General features: G+C 39.6%; 1 pseudogene; it reads right to left on the bottom strand.

Annotated features, from left to right (window-relative positions):
* Positions 1-10,022: 10,022 nt before the first annotated feature.
* On the bottom strand, positions 10,023-10,911 carry LOC122704346 (annotated as a pseudogene).
* Between the last annotated feature and the right edge of the window lie 1,659 nt (positions 10,912-12,570).

Raw genomic sequence — 12,570 nt, 5'->3', positions numbered from 1 at the left:
AGCAAAATGCATAAACAACACAGGAAGAATCTGAGGGTCTCGGTTGTCTCTTTTTCATGAGTTTTCTTCAATCACAAACATAAGAAATTTCACTGATTATTTTGTCTATTTTTCCCTAGACATTTTACAAAATAATTAGGACAAATCTGGCAAGGACAAATTTTCATTGAAAGAAAAGATTCTGGCAATGTATGAAATCCTGCCAAGCACCAGTTATTCCCCACCCTCTATTTCCCAGGTCCAGGTAGTTAAACAAATCAACGTTATAGAAAATTCAAGTCTGCTTTTGTAATTGATAGGCATGGCCTATTTTACCACATTAAGTCCCCCAGTATGTGAAAAACTGGTAAAAAAAGAATTGGGACCAGCTGTTCCCTCTTTGTTCAGTTCAGTTCAGTCACTCAGTCATGTCCAACTCTTTGCGACCCCATGAATCGCAGCACGCCAGGCCTCCCTGTCCATCACCAACTCCCGGAGTCTACCCAAACCCATGTCCATCGAGTCAGTGATGCCATCCAGCCATCTCATCCTCTGTCCCCTTCTCCTCCTGCCCCCAATCCTTCCCAGCATTAGGGTCTTTTCCAATGAGTCAACTCTTCACATGAGGTGGCCAAAGTATTGGAGTTTCAGCTTCAACATCAGTCCTTCCAATGAACACCCAGGACTGATCTCCTTTAGGATGGACTGGTTGGATCTTCTTGCAGTCCAAGGGACTTTGACTTTTTGTACTGAGGACCTAAAAGGAAGAAATAGATCAACTGTTGCATTGGAGATTAAGATCAACTATATAAGAAAATATTTCTCAGTGTTGAAAGTGATTAAATTTTTCAATGGGCAACCAGTGTTGGTGTCTGAGGGAATGTTTATGTGTGAGAAAGAGTGCGTGTGTGCGTGAACATGTATTTAACTATCTCTTCTGTGTTTAAAAATGATAGTATGTGCTTTTATCTTGTGTGAAGTCTTAATCAAAGCACTGTCATAAAGGGTTGTATCAAATATCTAAAAGATACCATTTTAAAATTGCCCTTATTTTCCAAAATGCATAAGGACCACCCAGCATAATAATGTGGCAAGGTCACCCACTTCAGTTAATTGGGACTTCGGATTCCTTCCAAAAAAGGATAAGTTCAACTAAGTGCCAATATTATTTCAGATCCTTCTTATACTACCTCAAGCAATGCACTAACTAGTCATATAATTAGTACTTAATACATACTCCAATGGCAGAATATTTAAACCAGTGCAGTGAAAAATAAACAGTGGGATCAGGAGAGCTTGTTTCAAGACCCAACTCTTCCATAGAAAGGCACAGCTATTGAGAGTTTATTCTCTGTGTTGTTACTGACCTGAGCCTCACTGTGAATGGGTCTATTTTAAAGGTATCCATGGCCAGGGGACGCCACAATGTCTAGCAGCTTCTTGGACTGAAGAACACTGAATGCTGCTCAGGGAGGTCTGTGAAAGCCACCCTCTTCTGATAGACACTTGCCATCAGCTTTCAGTCTTGTTACTAAATAACTAGGGTTAAATTACTTATGAAAATAGAGCTCGAGTCTGTTTCTTTGACCACTTTCAAAACATATGTCCTAAGGGTTTATTAAGATCTGTTTTTCCCTCAGTGCAAATTGGTTTGAGCCAATTAAAGGGGAAACAGTTAAATTAAAGATAGCTAACACCTCTATTTGTGCTCTATGGCACTGTATTAATCTGCTTGGAAGGCCATAACATAATAGCACAGGCTAGATGGTTTAAGGAGAAGGCAATGGCACCCCACTCCAGTACTCTTGCCTGGAAAATCCCATGGAGGGAGGAGCCTGGTAGGCTCCAGTCCATGGGGTTGCGAAGAGTTGGACACAACTGAGCAACTTCACTTTCACTTTTCACTTTAATGCACTGGAGAAGGAAATGGCAACCCACTCCAGTGTTCTTGCCTGGAGAAATCCCAGGGACGGGGGAGCCTGGTGGGCTGTCGCACAGAGTCGGACACGACTGAAGTGACTTAGCAGCAGCAGCAGCAGCAGCAGCAGCAGCAGATGGTTTAAAGTTATTGAGACTTATTTTCTCACAGTATTAGAGGCTAGAAATCTCAGATCAAAGTGCCAGCAGGGTTGATTTCTTCTGAGATCACTCTTTCTGGTTTGAAGATGGTTACTCGCTTGCTGCCTCTTCACATGGTTGTCCCGTTGTGCAGGTACCTGTGCCTCTGTGATCTGTCTCCATGTTCAAATGTCCTCTTATAAGGGCATCAACCAGATTAGATTATGATCCACCCTCAGGTACTTTACCTTAATCACATCTTTGAAGGTCCTATTTCCAAATACAGATATGTGGGTTAGGGCCCACACCAGTGTCCTCATTTTAACCTTGAGTGAGTGAAAGTCACTCAGTCATGTCCAACTCTTTGCAACCCCGAGGACTGTAGCATTAACTCTTTACAGTCTGTGTCTCCAAATACAGTGACGTGTAAAATACTGAGGGCTAGGACTTCAATATATGAATGACTGGGAAATGGGGAGGACAAAGAGTAGAGCTCATAATAAGTTCCAGATCTACAACCAGCCATTTCGGCACAATGACAAACATAACTAAAGATCTATCCAAAAAGGTAGTTAAAAAATTGAAACTATTGAGAAACTACACAGTACAATTTATACTTTTTGCTTCTCTGTCCCCTATTTTTTTCTCCGCTCTTTCTTTTCATAGGGGAAATTTCCAAACCACATTTGCAATACCAAAATGAATAAATATATTATAAATATATTATATTTAATATAATATTTTATATTAAATTATATATAATTTATATATATCATTATATATCATACATTACCCAAGTAATGGAATGCCAATGTTGTTCAGTCGCTGAGTCGTGTCTGACTGTCTTGCAACCCCATGGACTGTAGCCCACTCAACTCCTCTGTCCTTCACTATCTCTCAGACTTGGCTCAGATTCATGTCCATTGAGTCAGTGATGCTATCTAACCATCTCATCCCCTGCCACCCTCTTCTCCTTTTGTCTTCAATCCTTCCCAGACTCAGGATTGGTGGTCTGAGTATTGCATCAGGTGGTCAAAGTATTGGGGCTTCAGTTTCACCATCAGTCCTTCCAATGAATATTAAGGGTCAATTTCCTTTAGGATTGACTGGTTTGATCTCCTTGCAGTCCAAGAGACATCAAGAGTCTTCCCTAACACCGCAATTTGAAAGCATCAGTTCTTCAGTGCTCAGCCTTCTTTATGGTCCAACTCGCATATCCATACATGACTACTGGAAAAACCATAGCTTTGACTAGATGGACCTTTGTCCGCAAAGTGATGTCTTTGCTTTTTAATACTTTGTCTAGGTATGTCATAGCTTTTCTTCCTAGGAGCAAGTGCCTTTTAATTTCATCGCTGCTGTCACCATCCACAGTGAGTTTGGAGCCCAGGAAAATAAAATCTGTCAGTGTTTCCACTTTTTCCCCATCTATTTTCCCATGAAGTGATGGGACAAGATGCCATGATCTTAGTTTTTGAATGTTGAGTTTTAAGCCAGCTTTTTCCCCTCTCCTCTTTGACTCTTATCAAGAGGCTCTTTAGTTTCTCCAATTTCTGCCATTAGAGTGGTATCATCTGCATAACTGAGGCTGCTGATATTTCTTGTGGCAATCTTGATTCCAGCCTGTTAATCATCCAACCCAGCATATCACATCATGTACTGTGCATATAAGTTAAATAAGCAGGGTGACAATGTACAACCTTGCTGTACTCCTTTCCCAATTTGGAACCAGTCAGTTGTTTTATGTCCAGTTCTAACTGTTGCTTCTTGGACCACATTTTGTCAGAACTCTCCACTGTGACCCAGTTGTCTTGGGTGGCCCTGCAAAGCATGGCTCATAGTTTCATTGAGTTATGCAAGACCCTTCACTACTACAAGGCTGTGATCCATGAAGGGATGAATATCAACAGCTTTTGAAAATTAAATTTGAAAAGAAGAATGATTTAGAAATATGAAAACAAAACAATATTAAGTAAAACAAATACCAGAAAGAACTATCTACATATTATAATCCTACTAACAACCTTCTAAGGTTCTTATGAGGATTAAACTCGTTATTATATATAAAACACTTAGTAGATTTTACAGCCTTAGTTAAGTATTCATACATGATAACTTTTATGACAGCTTTTTATTATTACTTGTATTATCATGTAGAAGGAGGATTTAAAATTTTTACTGTTCGTGTGGTTGTCTTCCTTTCTACTACAGTATGTAATCTTCGGCTGTCATTCATATTGCAAATTTCCTTGTATAGGCTCCTCTTTTGTATTCAACATCTCTACTGAGGGAAGAGTGTCACAGATGAGTATGATGTTTTAAGTCTAGCCTGCTTATCAGACTTCAGAATTTCCTCAGAGGTTGCTTTGTGATTGAAACTGAGAGGAATACTCTTCTTCAGCAGGCACTATTGACCAGTTTGTCAAAAGCACACTAGATTCAAAGGACTTGAATTGCACAGTTGTTTGGGGAAGGCTCTTGCAACCTGTACCATCATTAGTCAGGAAGAAGCTGTTCTTATATTAATCAAGCCCCCTAAGGATGTTGACAAGGATAATAATTCTTTCCCAATGCGCTCATATTGTTTCATGTTAATACAAAGGTTTAGGAAAGAATGCACATTTTTAATAGAAGCTATAATTCTATGTGAAGGGTTATCTGAATAGTTTGCACAAGAAATGAAGTTATGGAATTTATTCCACTGAGGAATTGAGGAGGAAACGAAGTCATTGAGCAAACAAAGCCAAAGGCCTATCATCCTTTGCAATAGAGCTTTGTAAGGACTCAGTGAACCTTGTGAAACTTCTGTCCAGGGCTTCCCTTGTGGCTCAGCTGGTAAAGAACCTGCCTGCAATGTGGGAGACCTGGGTTTGATCCCTGGGTTGGGAAGATCCTCTGGAGAAGGGAACAGCTACCCACTCCAGTATTCTGGCCTGGAGAATTCTATGGACTGGATAGTCCATGGGGTCGCAAAGAGTCAGACACGACTGAGTGACTTTCACAACTTCTGTCCATAAGTCCACGGTCTTTTGTTTTGCTCTGAAGAGAACAAACTAGTATTATTAATCTGTAATTAATCTGGCTACCTAGCTTTATAAAAAATAAACAGCACTATAGTCACTAAATTCCTCAGGTATTAATATATACAGTTTTTAAAAATGACAAGTCACTAATGTAAACAGGATATATAGCCTCGTGGATAACTTTCACCACATTCGGTATGAATGATTATTAATAAAACTTAGTTGAGCTAGTACAGTTCACTTGCCATCATATTGACTCCATGAGATATGTAAAATTCTGCCTCAATTTAAACATATCAAAAATGTAAAACTTTCCTGGTTAAGTTTTTGGTCCCTGAATTCTCTAGAAAATTACCAGGGGCTTGAGAAGGGCTGAGGTTTGTTCTGGTTAGAGCCCTCCAGGGAGCAGAACTATGTCTCCTTGTTTAACTCTAACTTCTTTTGAGTACCTAGCCATCACTGGATCTCATAGGGAAAATATAAAATCCCCAATCAATTTAGAAATAGATTTAGACCCTGAAGATAGCCAATTAATGCATCTCAACTTTTTAGAAATCCTGAGTACAAGCAAGTAGCCCCCAAGGCCCCAAGTAATGATTGCTATTTCCAACTTCATTCAGGAGAAAAAAAAGCTGGAAGCAGCCTTGATTTCCAGAGTGTTTCAGGCCACTGACTTTTATCACCCAGGTAAGAGTCATTTGCAACTAATGTATAGAAACATAGCCTCTTAGAGCTACAAGCATCCATAGAGAAAATCCAATCTAGAGCTCTCATTTTACAGATGAACAGACTGAGGCCTATAGAGGTTTGGGGACTTGTCTGAGGTCACATACTTGTTAATAGCTCAGCTGGGATATTGATCAAATGTAACATTTCTAAAAGGCTTAATGGTGCTTGAAAAGCAATTGATTCTCCTAAGTAGCATAAATGCTTCCCCTTCAGTGTTACTTGCACTATTGTTTGTAGAAAGTACAAAATTGTATTTCAGCCCAGCTCCCTCTTGAGACAAATGAAAATTAATATTAAAGCCAAAAGATTTTTTGTTTAGAATTGGATGCTGCTTCAAGCAAAGCAGGGTTTAAAACAACTCTACTGATGAGTGTATCATGCTCACTTCCAGGAGCAAGGATAGGAGTGGAGAGAAAGATGCCTGCCAAGATCATGGATAAAAGAGATTGAAGGGCCTTGAGTGCTTTTCTCTCAGAGGCAGAAAAAGCCCCTTCCTTATTATGAAGAGTATAACTGCAACTTGGCTTCTGGATTCAGGGGTACATTCTCCCTGCTTTACTGACTACAGCAGATTTGGGAGACTCTCTGGCACTAGATGTGCAGTCACTTATCATTTGTACCTCTGTTCACATTGGAGAATAGGATAGCATCTGAGCAGGAAAAATAAGTGATAACTGTTACCATTTTAAAAATAACTATGATATCTGGAATCATAGCAAAGAAATAGCCAGGCATAATTAAAAATATGTATATATAGACAATAAAACCCAGCATCTTTGGCACAGCCTGGTTATAATTTAGTTGAATGAGTTTGATTACTGGAGTCATGATAGTAACGAGACTAGCAACATATTCTACAGGTTTATAGGGTGTCGATAAAAAGGGTACCTTGTGGAAAAGCAATGTACAGAAGACTAATAGAGGTCTCAGCTTCTCTGTTCCACCCTTAATTGAATTAGAATTTTTAATTGAGAAGGGAAGGTTAGAATCACAGTCTCACTTTTGGTCTCCAGTAAGCACAGAAACTGGAATATTAGGTAGGATTTCACTGTCATTGTTGCCATTGCCCACTGTTCCCTGAGAACACACCACCAAAGGCCAAAGAGAGGGAAGTTTATCTGTGTGAGAGGTCAGCAGTTTGCACGGCATGGGTCCATGTAGAGGAGGTGAGGAATTATTACAGCTGCTCCACTGCATTGCTTTCTTGGCTGTAAATGAGGCTTCTCATTAATGAATCATGCACACAGACTGCCAGGGTCTCAGCATTAATTGGCACTAATGGGAACATCTTATGGTTGAAGGGAGAGCTATGGGAACCACTTTAAGTCTGATTATATTTGGAAGGGAGCTTGGACAATTTACCTTTTCCATGAAATTCTAGAGCAGCCATACACAGCACACTTTCACTCAACCCCACAAATAAATCTGCAGAAAATCTATCAAATTCTTCACGAGAGAGACAGAATATCAACAAGTGTTTCAGTGAGATTTCCTTTCTGCACCCTGCATGGCACCAGCAGTGTTTGAAAGCGTGTACCATGCATGCTAAGGCCTAAGGCAGTGTATGTAATTTGTTTTATTCCTTTGAGATCATTCAGCAGGGACTCAGTGCAAGTTAGCGCTGAGGGTATTTTGACCAATAAATTTGTTTTAAAAATGTGTCCTTCCATGATAGTGCACTGTTATTCCAACAAAAGAGGCTGATGCAGAAGTTTCATCTGAGCTGCCTAGAATGTTTTGCCCCTTGAATGGAAGTGATTTGTATAATTTCTTTTTTAGCCCCCACAAAAGAATCCCTTGTAATTAGTTTTGTGATGTTTGGCATTGAGGAATGGATATTCACAATGTTGGTATAGATCAGATCTTTTCAGATCATGGAGTAAAAGGGTAAATTCCACTTCCCAGAACACCGCAAGTCCATACTACACTTAAGAGTGAATAGGAAAAAAAAAAGAGTGAATAGGAAGAAAGCATGCCTACCTTCAGTTGGGGGCACCTACACAAAGGCACAGTTTGCAGACCCCACTGACTTCTTCTGGTGCAATGCACAACCTGTACAAGGTAAATAATAGCATAGATATCCTCTTTGTGAATGTTAGCACCTCTCTAACCCAACAGTGAGTCAGTGGAAGGGACGCAGAATGAACAAGTTGATCTTATAAAGAAAAATGTAGGACTGAGAGATGGTATGGAACAGGTCTATGAGGCAGACACAATAATGACATAATTTTTAGTAGGGGAGAATGTAATAGAAAATTTAAGACCCACATCCCTAAAAGCTATTTGTTTTCACATTTTCAATACAATTTTATATGTTTACATGTAAGTAAACACTATGACAGCAACCAGGATTTCTGTTAAATTTCATCACACAGATTCTGTGCAGAATGCTTCATCAACAGGCTCAGACAGTAAAGAATCCGCCTGCAGTGTGGGAGACCTGGGTTCGATCCCTGGGTTGGAAAGATCCCTGGAGAAGGGCAAGGCAAATGATTTTGGTATTCTTGCCTGGAGAATCCCCATGGACAGAAGAGCCTGGTAGACTACAGTCCTTGGGGTCACAAAGAGTTGGACACAACTGAGCTACTAAGCATGCAGCACACAATTCATTTTAAAAGCATGTGATTTCAGAAAACTGTTTAAACCATTCATGAAAAACTGTGTGGGCTTTTCCAGACACTTCAGATATTCAAATCAATCCAGTCTTTCTTCTGAATATCAACGTGAGTTACACAGGTTAAGATGAAGACCCTTCACATTGTATTGAAGTTATGATGAAATTTCCACTTGAATTGGCACTGTATTCAGTTCAGTTCAGTTGCTCAGTCTTGTCCATCACCAACTCCCAGAGCTTGCTCAAATTCATGTCCATCGAGTCAGTGATGCCATCCAACCATCTCATCGCCTGTCATCTCTTTCTCCCTCCGCCTTCAATCTTTCCCAGCATCAGGGTCTTTTCCAATGAGTTGGTTCTTCATATCATGTGGCCAAAGTTTTGGAGCTTCAGATTCAGCATCAGTCCTTCCAATGAATATTCAGGACTGATATCCTTTAGAATGGACTGGTTGGATCTCCTTGCTGTCCAAGGGACTCTTGAGAGTCTTCTCCAACACCACAGTTCAAAAACATCAATTCTTTGGCACTCAGCTTTCTTTATAGTCCAACCCTCACATCCATACATGACAATGGAAAAAACATGGCTTTGACTAGACGGAACTTTGTTGGCAAATTAATGTCTCTGCTTTTCAATATGCTGTCTAGGTTGGTCATAGCTTTTCTTCCAAGGGGCAAGCATCTTTTAATTTCATGGCTGCAATCATCTGCAGTGATTTTGGAGCCCCCCAAAATAAAGCCTGTCACTGTTTCCATTGTTTCTCCATCTATTTGCCATGAAGTGATGGGACCAGATGCCATGATCTTAGTTTTCTGAATGTTGAGTTTTAAGCCAACTTTTTCACTCTCCTCTTTCACTTTCATCAAGTGGCTCTTTAGTTCTTTGCTTTCTGCCATAAGGTTGATGTAATCTACGTATCTGAGGTTATTGATATTTTCCCCAACAATCTTGATTCCAGCTTGTGCTTCATCCAGCCCAGCATTTTGCATGATGTACTCTGCATATAAGTTAAATAAGCAGGGTTTCAGCATGTAGCCTGACGTCTCCTTTCCCGATTTGGAACCAGTCTGTTGATCCATGTCCAGTTCTAACTGTTGCTTCCTGACCTGCATACAGATTTCTCAGGGGGAAGTAAGGTGATCTGGTATTCCCATCTCTTTAAGAATTTTCAGCAGTTTGTTGTGATTCACATGGTCAAAGGCTTTGGTGTAGTCAATAAAGCAGAAGTAGCTGTTTCTCTGGAACTCTGTTGTTTTTTCGATGATCCAACAGATGTTGTCAATTTGTTGTCTGGTTACTCTGCCTTTTCTAAATCCAGCTTGAACATCTGGAAGTTCATGGTTCATGTACTGTTGAAGCCTGGCTTGAAGAATTTTGAGCATTACTTTGCTAGTGTGTGAGATGAGTGCAATTGTGCGGTGGTTTGAACCTTCTTTGGCATTGCCTTTCTTTGGGATTGGAATGAAAACTGACCTTTTCCATTGTATTGGGTTGGCCAAAATGTTCCTTGTCTCTAAGATGGTACAGAAAAATCCAAATGAACATTTTGGCCAACCCAAACTTCCTCAGACTCAGCCTGCCATCATCACAAGTATCTTCTATCTCCAAGATCAGCTGTATCAAGATGGCTTACCATCTATATCACGTTGGTGAAAACACCTGCTAACCAAACAGATTAATACATTCAAAGCAGGAACTCTCATCATCCTTGTTGTCCACTAGGAACCTCAGTTCATAGCACCTTCTTGCAAGCTGCCAAACTGGTGAATGACTCTCAGGTAACCAAGGTTCTTGAAGACAAGCCAGTAAAGAATAAATAAAGCCATCATCCCAATTCTGTTAAAAAGTCTGTTTCTCCAAACAGTTACACACTAGTTACTAGTTAACAAATAACTAGTTACTGCTGACTGATTCATTCTTCTAACAGTATGAAGCAAGGGAAGAAAACCAATCTGTGTATAATCTATCCTAGGACTTTCATTTGTAGCTGATTCAACAGCCCCTTCTACACCTAACATTTCACCCAGACAAAATTTTTTGCAACTCTCTTCATCTTCAGATGTTTGAAGAACAGATATTTATTCCAGGAAATAGGAAATAATTACTTATTTTACATATTTTAAAGACTTGATTCTGTTACTACCCAGCTGCTGAGAATTCCAGTGACTGTCTGTCCATACACTCTTGAACAATTGAAAGCTGTGCCACTTATTGCTGTTGCCTCTGAAGTTTAGGGAATGATCCTTCAGGAGCAGGTGTTTATTATGAAAGTGAAATGGTCACACTTTGCTTCCTTTTCAAATTCTTTGGGTCATTGTGAGCTACCACATCTGGATATAGAGATGCTTCAATCTAGACTGGCCTCAGAGATTCTTGAGGTATCCTTGGGGGCACAGAGGGACCTAAATTTTCTGTCAAATTGCAGGGCTCCACTGACAACAGCCTGGACATCAACTCTTCCACTGTGGACTCCACTGGTACCTATGCCATGGTTTTCAACTTGGCCTTCTTGGCCAATCCTGCTCAGCACATGTGCCAAGTCTAGGTTGGCACTGCACAGGCACACAAATAGACACTTTTGGCAGAGAGCTGAGCAAGAAGAAGGCCATAGCAGCTAAATTATGTATGAGTAAACCTGTTGATTGTATCAAAGTTAAAGCACCAGTGGTGTAATGAAAATTGTGAGTTTCGTTCCTTGAGGAAGTGGTGATCAACATCCCCCAAAACTATTTACATCTTTAATCAGTACAACCCTAATGAATTTTTTCTACAGTTCACTCATTGTCAGAGTTCCGGATCATGTAATCGATCACTGGAAAATAATGTCGGAATCTTTTAATTCTACTCCTTCATTTCACAGATGAGAAATCGTGTGCAGCTCAGTGATGCGTAATCATGATAGAGACTGGCCTAGAATCTAGGTCTCAGGATAAGAAGTCTAATTCACATTCTATCTATGCCATGCTACATGCCACAAACACACACCCATCTCCCTCATTCAGGAGGTAATTTTAAGTCTGATATTCTGCATCTAGTATATCCCGCCCATACCCTTCCCACATTAATAGTTTCAACTTATGCTCTTTCTGTAGCTTTTGAGGATAGTTGACACTCATGAATGATGATGGAAATGACATTCCTCTTGATTAAGGATTTTTTTTAGCAGACCCCTAAGTTTTCTTTCATCTTAGGATCTAGTTTTACTAGCATGGAAACCTCTCTCTCTTTTGCTTGTTTAGTTACCCTTTCTTTCTCTATTCTTATGTCTTTCTTAAGGGGCAATATAAAGACTTGTCTTTTATGGTTTTCAGTCCAGTGCCCTACTCCAACATCCCCATCCCTCCCCCGACTTTATATATTATACACACATGCTTGCCTACAAATAATATTGTGCTGATATTCTGGATGTAACAGTACATTAGAATTAGTCCTCTATGGCTCCTTAAATTAAGCCTAGTGGATCCAATTAGAATTTGATGCTAGTATATTAAAGCTGTGCTTAAAATTGCTGTACTGATGAAAGTCTCATAATTACCTTTGGGAGCATCTTCTATTTGTGACTGGACTACTCATGAGATCCTGAGCAATTGCCAGACCTACAGGCCCCTTCTGGGAAAAGCTGCCAAGGCAGATTGCTATGCAAAAGTAGCCAAGTTTTTTTGGAATGTGACTTTAAGAATCTGGTTACAACTGATTGAACCAAGGATTGTTAGTCAAAGGAATATATTTATTGACTTAACATTGGACTAGCAGCCTATAAGATGGCCAGTGAAGTTTCTTTATATTTTTTAGTTAATAGTAAGATCTTTTGTCAAGAAGGGAGTTAATATAAGATATACCAATAGAGGTGGTAGATACCAATATTAGAAGGAAAATATAATGGAAAAATAAAATAAATAACCTATTTGTCCCAAACATTTTGTCTTCCAAGTCATGATGGTCAAGTACGAAATATTTGGGTTTTAGATTTGGATTCAAATATTTCATATTCTCTTTGAGTCTCAACTTCCTTCTTTTAAAAATGGGAACAGTAATAACTTCTTTTAAATATCATTAAAAATGTTAAATGATAAAGTGTTTTAAAAGACAGAACATAGTATATACCAACTAGACAAATATCCAACAAATGGCAGCAAATAAGGGAATAGCTCATGAATTGCTTGCACA

The sequence above is a fragment of the Cervus elaphus genome, chromosome 12, assembly GCF_910594005.1.
Source record: "Cervus elaphus chromosome 12, mCerEla1.1, whole genome shotgun sequence".
In the NCBI taxonomy this organism is placed as follows: Eukaryota; Metazoa; Chordata; class Mammalia; order Artiodactyla; family Cervidae; genus Cervus; species Cervus elaphus.
Note: the sequence above shows the minus strand (reverse complement) of the source record. Positions and strands in the feature narration are given on the sequence as shown.